The 12,903-nt window shown below is 47.7% G+C and overlaps 1 pseudogene; it reads right to left on the reverse strand.

Annotated features, from left to right (window-relative positions):
• LOC146871254 (protein arginine N-methyltransferase 5-like) overlaps positions 1–12,903 on the reverse strand; it is a 239,506-nt pseudogene that overhangs the window by 185,607 nt on the left and 40,996 nt on the right.

The following is a 12,903-nucleotide window of genomic DNA, read 5'->3' on the forward strand; positions in this document are numbered from 1 at the left end:
CAGAGTCTTCCTCATGAGTTCATAGGATCCTGCTTCTGGCCCAGAGACGGTCTGAAGCCTGTCTCTGCAGTTACCAGAGAACATTTTCCACAGGAGTGCCCCCCAGAGAGGTTTCTTTATTCTTATTATTTCACAAGCCCTCCTAAAGGCTGTGAACCATTTGGTGATGTCATCACCTTCCTCAAATTTAGGGACAATCCCTTTGGGGATTTTAGGATCAGAAGTTTCCTCCCTATCCTTGTTTTTATTATTGCTGCCACCATTGATGGGTGCTAAACCCATCTCTCTCCTTTCTTTTTCTAGAGCCAGGAGCCTGGACTCTATCTCTAATCTTTTGGCCAGCCTTACAAGGCTGTCCTCTTCACTGGTGGGTCCCCCAGTGATCTCTCTGGTACCAGAGTCACCTGTGTGATCTCTGGGTCCCCAGATGCGAATTCTTGGATTGAAGGGTATGGGGGCCCTCTCCTTCCTAGGGAATAGTGTGGGGGGGGTTATTATCCACCTCCTCTTCTTCCCTTTCCTCATCTGACTGGCCATCACCATGTTCAGATGGGTGGTCCTTAGCATACTCAGCCAAGAGCTCCTGGAGCCCTAGTTTGGTTGGATGCAGGCCCATTGGTATATTTTTAAGTTTGCATAGGGACCTCAATTCCTTGAAAGACAAGTGTAAGTAAGGTGTGAGGTCGAACTCCTCCACCAGGTCCATGTTATTATTTTCACTAATAGCTGGGTTTGCTTGAGTTATTCTAACCTGACAGTTCTAATCCTCTACCCTGACTATAGTGACTTATTTTTCTAAAATTCTAATGGGACTTAAGCAAGGCCCTAGCAAGACTTTTAGAATTTTGGAAAAGACCAATCAGAATTCTAAAGGCAATTTTAAGAGTTCTGTCGTTTGATCAGATGGTAACCAAGTAGTCCAACAAATGCAAGTTTGTATCCCACTGCTGATCCACCAATGTGAGAGAGTGGCTCTGTATATACTGTTCCCAAATAGGTACAGGGTGTACAGAGGCCACAGTCCCCAGAGGTTTGGCTGAGGCTAAAGTTAGATATAACCTTACTCTCTAAAGTGGTAGCTTGGTCGAGCAGTAAGGCAGTATCAGAGGACAGTGTAAAGCATTTGTTGCCCACACTCAGTCAGCAAATGGTCTCACACACTCAATAACTGAACTCTAGGCCAATGGTTTATATATAAAAAATATATGCTTGTTTTATTTTAGAACCAACAATAGGTATTAAAATATACTTTCTCAGAATGAGATACTTTATATAAACACTTTAGCACTATGCAATTGACTTTTGTAGAAAGTTACAAGTGATTGCATTAGGCAACACAATTTTAAACACAATCATGCATTGAGTTCAATAGAAGTTTCAAGTTATTTGCAACAGATTACTTTTAGGATTACTTTTGGGATTCCAGAACTGGATCCTTGATTCAGTCCTGGGTCAGTACTTAGAATCAAGTGATAAAAGTCGACTTAGTTATTGTTATGATTTTTAGACAATATTTTGCTATTTTAAATTTGAAAATATTTCATAGAAAACACTTAATGATTCCCTATGGAAGAAAATTCAAATTACAGGTATAGTATGTTCTCGTTTCTTTTGTAATCCAGTACTGGGTGCCTAGACTCAGAACTGGGACCTTAATCCAAAACAGGTAAGTAATTACGTTTTCACAATTTATACGATTTTTAAAGAATATTTAAACTTTGCAGAAATCGACGCTTGGAAGAAATTTCACAGAAAAACAGTCAATGGTTTCCTATGGAAGAAAATTGGGTTACTGGTAAGTACGGTTGTGAATATTTTTCAGAGTCAGTGCTGGGTACCAAGATCCAGCACTGGGAGCTCACCTAATAGCAGGTGAGTATTTTCGTTTTCGTTACTTGGCTGATTTTTGGTGAATATTTTAAGTTTTGAAAAGTCCACACCTGGAAGAAATTTCAGGAAAAGCCAGTCAATGTTACCCTATGGAGAAAATTGAGTTATCGGCTTTAAGGTAAGTACTCGACTGGCAGAGTTAAGGTTCTGGGCATAGACTCAGGGGTCTCCCAGGGTCAGGTAGGTACAGTTGTTACACCCTCAGCAGCACAGGGGCAGCCGGGTACAGAGAGAGTTAGGCCCAATGCTATTCTAAGGGAGGCAGGGGGGCCTTGGTTAGTGGCTGACTAGCAGTCCACGCGGCTGTGGGAGCTGGGCTCCTGGTCACTTGCCCAGGGCAAATGGGGAAGTAGATATGTATAGAGGTTACACTGCCAGGGCCACTCGGGCGGCTGGGTGCAGGCTGCTTTTGAGCCTTCGGGCGCTCAATTGGTTTCAATGGGAAAGCTCCGGTTTAGAAAAAGACTGCAAGCTCGGGGACGAAGATTCTTCAGGTGCCACCACCACTTCGAGAGGTAAGTTGGGTAGTTGGAGGATGGGTAGGTACCCCGGAGTTGGGCACAGGGGGCCGCGGGGCACCGGGTGCAGGGGTGCCTTTTGGTGTCGGGAAATCTTACCCTCTGTTAATCTCGGTTGGGGGGGCACCTGGTTCTGAGGCTGCAGGTGTCGTCAGGAGCGTTGAGGGAAGTCCTTGGGTGCCGGACTCGGGGTCACAGTCGCCGTGGGGTCGTCCTCGTGGTCTTTGTTCACTCCGGCACAGGCCAGGCTTGGCGGGTGCAGAGTGTGAAGGGTTCACGGTTCCGGGCTGATGCCAGGGATTAGAAGCAGATTTTGAGTAGAGCCTCTACTCATGGGAGTCCCAGGTGCTTAGAGCCAAAAGGTAGCCAGGTCCTCCGGGGTGTGTGAGGTTGCTGGCCACAAGAGATGCCGCACTGGAGAAGGTTCGAGGGTCGACAGGCCGGTAGGGCTGGGGCCAAAGCAGTTGGTGTCTTCCTCTTCTTAGCAGCTGCAGGGCAGGTCTTCTTTCTTCTTGCTCTTCTTTGTAGTTCAGAATCTGGAATTTGGGGACGGAAGGTTCAGGGTGCCCCTAAATACTAGATTTAGGGGTGTTACAAGTAGGTGAAGGGCAGGGACAAATGGGTCCCTGTCCTGGGATGGGTACACCCCCTATCTTGCCTCTTTCCTGTGGGAGGAGGGCAGTAGCCTAGTCCTGATTGGGCAAGGCTTCCCATCTTCAAGATGGCGAGAACCCGGAGATGTGCTTCACCTCGCCTCTCCCACCTGAGGGGTGGGGTTGGCAGGCTGGCACATCCCCTGTCCTTATTTGGGGTTTCCGGCCAAGCTTCCCGCCAGAGTGGGGGTTGCAGTGGCCTGTGGAAGCTCACAGAGGCGGCATGCCTTTGAAGCTTCCCCCTGCCCATCCTGGGGGAGGAGATCTAGCATCTCGCCCAGGATGTGCATTGTTGCAGGCCCAGGAGAGCAGGGGCTCTCCTACCCAGTGGTCCAGCAACATGTCTGCTGTGTGGCAGCCTAGGCAGCCTCTCAGACCAGACGTGGATTGTAAGTTAGGTTTCAGGGGGCATCTCTAAGATGCCCTCTGGGGTGCTTGGTACATTAAATCCCACACTGGCATCAGTGTGGGTTTAATGTGCTGACAAGTTTGATACCAAACTTCGAAGTCTTCAGTGTTGCCATTATGGTGCTGTGGAGTTCGTGTTTGACGAGCTCTCAGCACCATGTACTCTTAAATGGCACTGGCCCAGGAATGGACCTGGGTACTGTAGGGGCACAGGGATCCTGCTCCTGTGCCCACACCACTGGCATTGGGCACCCAGCTAGGGGGGTGGCTGATGTCTGCCAGGGCAATGTAGGTGGTGGGCATGGCACACAGGGATTTGTGCCATGTCGACTCTTTGTTTTGTCTTGTACCCAGACACTCAGCCTGCAAGGGCAGTGTGTGTGTGTTAGGGTACAGGGCCTCTATGGGTGGCACAATGAGTGCTGCAGCCCTTAGAGGCCTTCCCTGGTCACAAGGCCCTGGGTACCTAGGGTACCATTTACCAGGGGCTGACATGTGGCCAGGGTTTGCCAATTTGGGTTTTAGGTTTTTAGGGAAGGAACATAGGCCCTGGGCACCTGATTGGCAGGAGTCCAGGGCACACTCAGTCAAAGTACATTCAGCAATTCAGCAAAAAGTGGGGGCATACCATGCAAATGCAAGAAAGATGGCACTTTCTCACAATCATGGGAAGTTTTATGATGTTGTCTTCCCTCACTTGAAGAGCTGTCATGGGACCTAGCTCTTTTGCTAGAATTTGAGGCTCTGTCATCCTCCTCAGCCGATGAAGATTTAAGCCATAAAAGCAGTCTTGCCTCTCTATCTCTAAGAGTCTTAGTAGGGAAAGTACGGCAAATCCTACAATCCTTCGCAACATGCTTAGCATAAAGTCAGTAAATGCAGTCCTTATGTTGGTCATCAACATGGACCCTCTTCATATCACAGGGCCTGCAGGGTTTAAAGAGAGCTTTCTTGTCAGACATCCTGAAGAGATGAAGTGTAGAACTGAGTAGGCACTCAGGGAGACTCCCTTCCACACGACGTGCGGTGAAAATCTGAGGAGAACTGACTCTGCTGAGAGTGTTCTAGAGGTTGCTGGTAGCTGATTGGTTGGAGCTAACTTTTGGTTCTTTTTACTATAATGATTCAGATACGCTTCTAAGATTTAGGCCTCAGGCCTTTTTCTTTTAGCCTACTACTGTTATTTACTTATGGCACTACTTTTGTAATTTACCGTGGGACCCCCGCCTCGGCATCGGGGAATGATTCAGGCATGTGAATCTATGAAAGATACCCCAATTCAGGATAAGCACAAGTATTAGTACTGTTCGTTGCAAGTCCCTCTTATGCCAGATGACCCATTCTCTTGCAAGCATTATAAGGGTGAGAGAAGGAGGAAAAAGCCAGTAGGTGTGTTGGTGTGTTTGCTGATAATAATGGGGTAGCCAAGCTTGTATTGGGGCCTGAAAAGTTAACCAACTATTTGCCATCCAAAATAAAACGCTGCTTTTTGATTTCCGGGTCACATGACTTCCTCCGTGAATGAAAGAGGTGTGCGAGTGTGTGTGTGTGTGTGTGTGTGTGTGTGTGTGTGAGTGGGGGTAGCAGCAAGTTGACAGATGACTGAGTCATATGCGATCGTTCATGAAAGAAACGAATAAATCAGTAAAACCATCACTACAGTGCGTAATTTGCACATGTATGAACAGAAAGTAGATTAAAGAAATGCTATCAGGACACAAAATCAGTAAACTCTCTCCTAGGCTACTCACAGGAGCATCAAGTTGGAGAAATCACCCTCTCAAAACAAACTATAAAGGAGGGGAAAACACTTATCAGCCCATACACAATAAGTATTAGAATGGAGGTTTCACTCCACATAATCTGGTAAATACTCTCCAACAGAAAGAAAGAGAGCATCGGGTCCACAGAACTCTACCAAATTGTCCCTGTACAGTGCTCTACATTTGTGTTCAGCTCATTGGCATCAGCAGCTATGTACTACAAGAAAAGTCTACTTTTTTGCTGCCTCTTCTCAAGTGTCTAAGGTGGAAAGCAAGTTTCTAGTGCCATAAACTTCTGTCTGAGTTCGTACAACAAGGAAAATGCTACTTACCAGTATGCATCTGTTCTTGGCATGTAGAGCTGTAGATCCACACACTGAGCATAGATCGCCATCTGGTGTTGGGCCCGGATGTTTGCACTTGGTATTTGTCCTGGAAAGTCTTTGGACGTCACAGGATAGGTGGCTCCTCCTTTGGACAATAGTGCGCATGGGCATCGACTCCATTGTCAGATTGTTTTTTCGCCAAGAAGGGAAATGATGGTGTTTTGTAAGAAATAGATGTCCATGTATGTTGTATCTAAATAAGATAATACTGGAACGGATAAAGGTAGCCGGGGAGGTGGGTGGGCATGTGTGGTTCTACAGCTCTACATGCCAAGAACACATGCATACTGGTAAGTAGTATTTTCCGTTCGAGGCATATGAGCTGTAGATCACACACTGTGCATAGATTGTATAGCAGTACTCCTTAGCGACGACCACCAGTATCTGTTGCAGTAGTTTGAAATAGTGTTATGAGTACAGCTTGGCCCACACTAGCTTGTTGTTTTGCCTGCACATCTACACAGTAGTGTTTTGTGAATGTGTGCGGTGTAGACCATGTAGCTGCTTTGCAGATGTCATCTAGGGGAATGTTCCCTAAAAATGCCACTGAAGCCCCTATCTTTCGGGTAGAGTGGGCTTTAGGGAGAATAGATAGTGTACGTTTTGCTTTGTGATAGCAAATTTGTATACATTTGACAATCCACCTTGCAATGCCAGATTTTGATATGGGATTGCCTTTATGTGGTGGTGAGAATGATACAAAAAGTTGTTTTGTTTTTTTACGAAAGGGATTTGTTCTGTCTATGTAGTAAAGGAGTGCTCTCTTTACGTCCAGTGTATGAAGAGCTCTTTCTGCTACTGTTTGTGGTTGCGAGAAGAACACTGGCAACTCAACAGATTGGTTCAGATGGAAGGGAGAAATAGCTTTAGGAAGGAATTTGGGATTTGTTCTGAGAACCACTTTGTTATGATGGAGTTGTAAAAATGGCTCTTGAATGGTTAGTGCCTGTAGCTCACTGACTCTTCTAAGAGATGTAATGGCCACAAAGAAAGCGACTTTCCGTGTGAGGAATTGTAGCTCGCATTTATGCAGAGGTTCGAATGGAGGACCCATTAATGTTGTGAGGATGATGTTTAGATTCCACACTGGGGAAGGAGGTACCCTGTGAGGAATTATTCTCTTGATGCCTTCCATAAATGCCTTAATGGCGGGCACCCTGAACAGTGACAGGTGCGGTCTATTTTGTAGGTAAGCTGCAATGGCAGCGAGATGTAACCTAATTGATGTGTATGCTAGATTACATCTCTGAAGATGCAGTAGATTTAATATATGATGTGCTGAGTGGAGGCATCTAGAGGGTTGATGATGTTATTGTTACAATATATGACAAATCTTTTCCACTTGGCTGCATAGCAGGCTCTAGTGGTGGGGCGCCTAGCCTCCTTAATAACGTTCATGCAATCAGGGGGAAGATTCAGATAACCAAACTGTAGGACTTCAGGGGCCAGATAGCTAGGTTGAGCTGTGCTGGATCTGGGTGTCTGATCTCTCCATGGTTCTGTGTTAGGAGCTATGGGGAGAGGCGTTTTTTTTTGGTGCGGGACTACTGATAGTTCCAGCAATGTTGTGTACCAGGGTTGTCTAGCTCATGTTGGAGCAACTAGGATCAGTGTGAGCAACTGTTGCAGCTTGCGCACCACTTATGGAATGAGTGGGAGAGGCGGAAAAGCATACGCAAATCTGCCTGACCAATTCATCCATATCGCATTGCCGTTGGACAATGGGTGTGGATATCTGGCGGCGAAGGTTGGGCATTTTGTGTTGTAATGTGTGGCGAAGAGATCTAACTCTGGCTGCCCCCACATTTGGAAGAACGGTTGTAAAGCCTGTGGATGAAGTTCCCACTCGTGAATCTGTTGTGTCTGTCGACTTAACAGAACAGCCATGTGATTTTGAGTTCCTGGGAGATGATGAGCTAACAGGAAAATGTTCTGAGGAATGGCCCATCTCCACACGCTCTGTGCTAATTCAGAGCTGGAGAGAGTGTGTCCCCCCTTGTTTTTGTAAATAGTACATTGCTGTCATATTGTCCGTGCGGACTAAGACAGCTTTGCCTATTATGTGTTTCTGGAATGATTTTAGTGCCAGAAAGATTGCTAGCAACTCCAAGTGGTTGATGTGAAGTAGCCTTTGCTGAGGTGTCCATGTGCCCTGTATGATGTGATGAAGCAGATGAGCTCCCCAGCCTGTGAGCAATGCATCTGCTGTTAGTACAGTCTGTGGAACCGGCTCTATGAACGGTCGTCCTTTGGAAAGGTTTTGGGTGTTCCACCACTGCAGAGAGGGATGTGTGCGGCCGTCCACCAACACCAGACCTGTCAGCTGACCTTGAGTTTGGTTCCACTGACGTGCTAAGCATTCCTGTAAAGGGTGCATCTGGAGTCTTGCATGAGGTACTATGAATATGCAAGAGGCCATCATCCCTATTAGTTGCATGAACACTCAAGCTGGAAGTGAGTGTTGCGGTTGGAATCTTGCTATAAGGGTTTGCATGCTTGTTATCCTGGCTGGACTGGGATATGCAAGGCTTTTTGAGGTGTTTATTGTGGCACCCAAATATTGTTGGATGTGGGATGGTCGGAGGTGAGACTTTGCGAGGTTCATGGTAAACCCCAAGTCGTGAAGTAGTTGTATTGTGGCGTGTGTGTGATTGACACACTGGATACGTGACTTGACTTTTATGAGACAGTCGCATAAATATGGGAAGATGTGAATCTGTTGTCTTCTTAAGTGGGCTGCTACCACTGCCAGACATTTTGTGAAGACCCTGGGTGCTGTGGTGACTCCGAACGGGAGGACCTTGAACTGGTAATGCTGACCGTCTACCACAAACCAAAGGTATTTCCAGTGAGCAGGGTGAATGGGAATGTGGAAGTAGGCGTCCTTGAGGTCTAATGTGGCAAGGAAGTCGCCCTGTTTGAATAACGGGTGGACCTGCTGAAGAGTGACCATATGGAAATGGTCTGATTGTATGTAGAGGTTTAATGGTCTGAGGTCCAAGATGGGTCTCAGGGTTCCGTCCTTCTTTGGAATGAGGAAACACAGGGAGTAAACCCCTGTGTTTTGCTGATGAAGGGGAACTGGTTCTATGGCATGTTTTTGTAGGAGGGAAAGTACCTCCTGTTTTAGAAGCATTGAGTGTTCTGCCGACATTGGACGCTCTCTGGGTGGAATGTGTGGGGGAGTTGAAGTGAGCTCCAGGCAATGACTGGATTGGATGATTTGCCTCACCCACCTGTCTGTGGTAATGTTGTTACAGAAAGGAAGGAACTGTAGCAATCTTTCCCCGACCGGAGTAGAGTGGTCCGGGGGGGAGTGGAGGGAAGTCATTGTTTAGGGGTGGAGGCGGTACGAGTGTCGGTAGTTTTGCCTCTACCCTTATTGGTTTTGCCCCTGTAGCCTCCTCTGTAATAGCCTCTGTTAGATGAGGTCTGTGTTTGACTCGTTTTCGGTGGAAAAACCTCTGGAGGCTGTGAGAAAGTGCAATCTTTCTTGCATGGTATGCCCCCACTTTTTGCTGAATTGATGAATGTACTTTGACTCAGTGTGCCCTGGACTCCTGCCAATCAGGTGCCCAGGGCCTATGTTCCTTCCCTAAAAACCTCCAACCCAAAATTGGCAAACCCTGGCCACATGCCAGCCCCTGGTAGTTGGTACCCTAGGTACCCAGGGCCTTGTGACCAGGGAAGGCCTCTAAGGGCTGCAGCACTCATTGTGCCACCCTTAGAGGCCCTGTACCCTGACACACACACACTGCCCTTGCAGGCTGAGTGTTTGGAAACAAGACAAAACAAAGAGTCGACATGGCACACATCCCTGTGTGCCATGCCCACCACTTACACTGCCCTGGCATACATCAGCCACCCCTCTAGCTGGGGGCCCTTTGCCAGTGGTGTGGGCACAGGAGCATGAGCCCTGTGCCCGTACAGTACCCAGGTCCATTCCTGGGCACTGTAAGTGCAGTGCTGCCATTTAAGAGTACATAGTGCTGAGAGCTCGTCAAACACGAACTCCACAGCACCATATTGGCAACACTGAAGACTGAGAAGTTTGGTATCAAACTTCTCAGCACATTAAACCCGCACTGATGCCAGTGTGGGATTTAATGTACAAAGCACCACAGAGGGCATCTTAGAGATGCCCCCTGAAACCTAACCTACAATTCACATCTAGTCTGGGTGGCTGCCTAGGCTGCCACACAGCAGACATGTTGCTGGACCCCTGGGTAGGAGAGCCCCCGCTCTCCTGGGCCTGCAACAATGCACATCCTGGGTGAGGTGCTAGGTCTTCTCCCCCAGGATGGGCAGGGGGAAGCTTCAAAGGCATGCCGCCTCTGTGAGCTTCCCCAGGCCACTTGCTGTACCCAGCAAACTGGCCCCCACCAGTTCTAATCCCCACTCTGGCCGGAAACCCCAAATAAGGACAGGGGATGTGCCAGCCTGCCAACACCACCCCTCAGGTGGGGGAGGCGAGGGGTAGCACATCTCCGGGCACTCGCCATCTTGAAGATGGGAGGCCCTATCCTATCAGGACTAGGCTACTGCCCCCCTCCCACAGGCGAGTGGCAGGATAGGGGATGTACCCACCCCAGGGCAGGGACCCATTGGTCCCTGCCCTTTACCTACCTGTATCGCCCCTAAATCTAGTATTTAGGGGCACCCTGAACCTTCCTTCCTTAGATTCCAGATTCCGAAAAACAAAGAAGAGCAAGAAGAAAGAAGAACTGCCGTGCAGCTGCTAAGAAGAGGAAGACACCAACTGCTTTGGCCCCAGCCCTACCGGTCTATCGACCCTCTAACATGCTCCTGCTACATCCCGGCACCTCTTGTGGCCAGCAACCTCACAAACCCCTGAGGACCTGGCTTCCTTTTGGCTCTAAGCACCTGGGACTCCCATGAGCAGAGGCTCTGCTCAAAACCAGCTTCTAACCCCTGGCATCAGCCCGGAACCGCGAACCCTGCACACTCTGTACCCGCCAAGCCTGGCCTGTGCTGGAGTGGGCAAAGCCCCGAGCATGTCCCCCCGACGACTGTGACCCCGAATCCGGCACCCAAGAACTCACCTCAACGCTCCTGACGACGCCTGCAGCCTCAGAACCAGGTAACCCCCTCAACCGCGATCAACAGAGGGTAAGATTTCCTGACACCAAAAGGCACCCCTGCACCCGGCACCCTGCGGCCCCCTGTGCCCAACTCCGGAGTACCTACCTATCCTCCAACTACCCAACTTACCTCTCGAAGTGGTGGTGGCACCTGTAGAATCCTCGTCCCCGAGCTTGCAGCCTTTGTTCAACCAGGAGCTTTCCCACTGAAATCCATGCTCTCAAGTTGAGAGGCTTTAGTTAAATACTTTTGCAATATGCAATTGACTTTTGTAGATAGTTACAGGTTGTTGCAATAGGCAACACAATTTCAAGCACAATAATACATTGAGCTCAATGGAAACTTTAAGTTATTTGCAATAGATTACTTTCAGGATTACTTTTCTAACTCCAGGACTGGATCCTAGATTCAGTCCTGGGACAGTTCGTGGAAACAGGTGAGTAAAGTCGACTTAGTTACAAATAGTACAAGTGAAATTGCTAGGATCAAAACATCAAAATTACTTAACCATGCACGGTCAGATTTGTACTTCTAATTATAGAAAACTTACATGGGAAACAAATAACATGGACACCACGATGAAAAAGGCACGAGAACTAATTAAAAAATGTTTTAAAGATAGCACCGTATCGTCTGTAATTGATCAATGGGAAAATTTCACACAAAAAATAGTTGCGCCATACGATACTTCTCCTCATGTTATAAAAAAATACAATGTCCAAAGGAAAACAAATGATGACACCTTTATCAATTTCCCATATACAGTAAAAAAAGGTCAGACGGACCCGTAATAGACTTAGGAAACAGCTAAATACGTACCCAAATGATGAAGATATACAAATAAAATTAAAAAATGCCAACAACGAATTGAGAAAATTAATTTGGAACGAAAAAAATGAAATTAATTGTGGGCAAAAATCTTCTATGCCAGTAATCAAGCGAACTCAAGGGAGTTCTGGAAATTGATTAATGGATTAACCAGGCCAAATAAATCTGTAGTCACATCCTCCTTAACTGAAGAGGAATGGTCCATATATCTTATAAAAATCCTAAATCCTAATATGGAAGTGTAGGAGAGTAGGGTCTGCTATCCTATGGTCACCCCAAATTTTTGCTTTTTGCTTCACTGGTTTTTGACATATTGAGGCTGTGGGCCTGCCAATCAGACCCCCAGCCTGCTGTTCTCTCTACTAAATTACAACTATGCACCCTAGGTGCATAACCAATTGGAAGTGGATCACCCTGTCAGCCCCTGTACCAGTGTACACTAGGTACCCAGGGCATTGGTGTACCCAAGGCCTGCCAGGGGCTGCAGCATGTATTATGCCACCCCAGGCTTGGCCTAACAATCTGACACAACTGGCTGATCACTCAGCTGGGGTAAGTTGGTGTAATCACCTCTTACTTAGGTGTAGTATACCTATACCTAACCTTAAATGGGACACCTGGTAACCTATGAGTCACTCCTATGGCAGGCCTTAACAATCCTGAAGGCAGAGTGCTTGGTTCCATGTGAGATGGTGCTCTGGCATGAGCTGAGCCTGTCTGCAGTGGTCGGAACAACTTCCTTCTACTGTTTCCAGATATCGTCATACCATATACTCTTAAGTGCATTATGAACCTCGCGGTTAAATGCTATCTTTGGTTTGGCTTTATCAAAACATGTCGAGTAAGGTGTCATACGAATTGGAATACTAACCCCTCGCCAATTCTGGCGACGGGGTTAGCATTCCACCCTTCTAGAGGGACACGACATGTACAGTACCTGAAACCCGGGTAAAATCAGACATAGCCTCAGCTCCACAAAATGGATGCTGCCACCACAGACACAAGTCTGCCCTCCTGCTGCTGGGAGTCCTTCCAGCTTGGGAGGTGTGGACAAAGGGTTTCCTGCCAGGGGAGGTGCGTGCACCACCCCAGACAGGATTTTGTGTATTGGACAGGTAGGGCTTGAAAGAAACCAGACATGCCTGTGGCTCACAAGGAGCCTCGGGGCATATGCCAGTTCAAACCGGTCCTGGGGCACACCAGTCCCGGGCCTGGGGCGAGCTGGACAAAGGATTGGGGGTGTAACCACCCCCCTTCCTGGTACCACCCATAGGGAGGGACCTAGCAGGTAGTCCGGCCCCTAGAATCCGAATAAAGGTAGGAGCTGTGTCCTAAGACTTCAGACATCCTGGAA

Source organism: Triturus cristatus, chromosome 1_1, assembly GCF_964204655.1.
Source record: "Triturus cristatus chromosome 1_1, aTriCri1.1, whole genome shotgun sequence".
NCBI classification, from domain to species: Eukaryota; Metazoa; Chordata; class Amphibia; order Caudata; family Salamandridae; genus Triturus; species Triturus cristatus.